Genomic DNA, 2,273 nt, shown 5'->3' on the forward strand with positions numbered 1-2,273 from the left:
ATTTTCCCCTCTGTTGTGCAAGTACACCATAGGCTAACTCCAAATCATCCCTCCATGTCAGGGGCAGTCCCCTAATTTGCAAGCTTCATGGCAACAACTATGGATATTGGCAATACTGGGACTAATGTTCCCTTCACACTACCACAAAGATTGACATGAACCAAAAAACCTTCCAAAACCAACCCCTACTGATTACCATTGCCAATTTCCTTAGCTGGTGTATACTTTAACCTTGTAAACACCATGAGGACCTTCAAAGTTTGTGATTACATCTGAAACTAAATTACTATACAAGTGCACACAGTTTAGTTTCTAAATCTTTATACAATTAATTACACATGCTTTGACAAGAGATTAGGACCCAAACTGTTCCTCCCACACGAGGGGGGTAGGGGTGATCTACAGAATCGAAGTTGAGGTTCTGACTTCTACCCACATTTTACTAGAAACTTCAAAAAGGTAATTTAACTAGATGGGAAGAAGGGAGAAAAAAAAAAAAATCTCAACAGAAGAGCACAAAAACACCCGTACTTCAGAGGTTTTATACTACGATCCCAATGAAATAATCCTGCCTGCAAAAATTTGGCCTTCAGCTGGGATGATGGGAATATGCTACCAATGCCCAACACCAATTACTGAGTCGAGACGTTCTGATAGCACTTTCTTTTAAATGTATCTCATACCCATTCCCATCACAATCATAGCACCACTATAACGGCCTCATCTGCTGAGAAGGGTATAATAAGTTAGGGAAATTGCAGTGTAAAAGCAGATGATTAAAGTAAATAGTTATTGTAATGCATATTTACAGTAATTAAGATGCTTTGCCCACTACTCTCCTTTCAGGGGAGGCTGCCCCCTATCCCCTTCATTTATAAATGGCAAAGCAGTTTTTCCAGCACCTTTTACATAGCCAAGTCATGACTAAAGTGACTTACATTTCAATAGATATCCCTGGAGTCCAACTTCTATCACATGATTATCTATATCTAATATTAATTTGGTATAATTAGTTTCCCCACAGCAATGTTGAATTAATTAAAATTTGCCAATAGGTTATTTAATTTCCTTCAGTTATGTCTTCCACTAGAATTCAGTTGGGATATATTGTCCTCTTCAATTTCATGTAGAGCACGCATCAAAAATTTCATTATACATCTGTACTATCCTTCCACACACAAAAAAAAAAAAAAAATTGCTCAGAATGTTACATTCTATCAGACGACAGGGTTAGATTCTTAAGTTTTGGTTTTAGACGTCATTTCCAATAACAAGTAACGAGTCCAACCTGATCCTGCCACAATACACAAAATTGATGTTTGTTGGTATAAATCAAGGTTTCACTCTACAACCATTGGTGAACAGTGTCACTGAATTCAGACCTCAAATTATCTTCATGTGGACTTGGGAAGAGTCTGGTTTTGAGTCCAATTTTACGGTAATTATTAAGAATCTGCAAGCAACATTTAAAAAGACTGCCATCCCGATGGAGAAATTTTCTGGAATACCCTGAGAACACTTTGCCGAGGTCTACACAAAACAGGTATTCCTTCATGGTGAGAAAGAAAAAAAAAAAATCCACTACATAGATTCCGGCAAGGTCAATGCCTCATTGACGATCTATCCTTAAACTTACAACACAGACCAATGCACACCGAGAATTATACTGTTGGACAGGATGTGACGGGAGCTTTCCTGTAGGTTTGACGTGAATTTGGTTCGAAGATGGTCCACACCAGGGAAGTAATGACCCAGATACATCCCGAACACCAATTTCTGCTCAATTTATTTTAGAATTAGATAAACCGTATACCTTAAATCAGCCCTAGATTATTAAAACCATGATTTTTCAAGGAAAATATAATTTTACTGTGATAATGACTGTGCCAAGTAATTACTGGTATAAAACCAACTCACCCTTAATTATTTCATCTGCCGAACTCCGTCTAAAAATTTCCTTACCTTCTAAATTCACTTACTCTCCTAGTCAGGAACCAGAATCCGTTTCTCACACATGACAAAGTTACATGAAGAAAATACAAATTTTCCACACACAAGTACACGGTAAGAATACACAAAAAAAAAAACGATTGCGGCAAGTCACTCATGATTTCCTTGCAAAAAAAATCCATTTCGTCTTTTCCAGTTTCCGCGCGTAAGGGGATTGGCACACAGTCCCGACAGTGAAATAAATGCAGACAAGCCCGAGGCCCAAAAACCCAACGTAGTCTCAGAGTCGCCAGAAAACACCACGTGCTCAACACGCCATGACT

The 2,273-nt window shown here is 38.3% G+C and overlaps 1 protein-coding gene across 1 annotated transcript in view; it reads right to left on the reverse strand.

Annotated features, from left to right (window-relative positions):
- Positions 1–2,273, reverse strand: part of LOC119585231 (B box-binding protein-like) — a gene marked incomplete in the record, with an annotated part of 9,400 nt that overhangs the window by 6,679 nt on the left and 448 nt on the right.

The sequence above is a fragment of the Penaeus monodon genome, chromosome 19, assembly GCF_015228065.2.
Source record: "Penaeus monodon isolate SGIC_2016 chromosome 19, NSTDA_Pmon_1, whole genome shotgun sequence".
NCBI classification, from domain to species: domain Eukaryota; kingdom Metazoa; phylum Arthropoda; class Malacostraca; order Decapoda; family Penaeidae; genus Penaeus; species Penaeus monodon.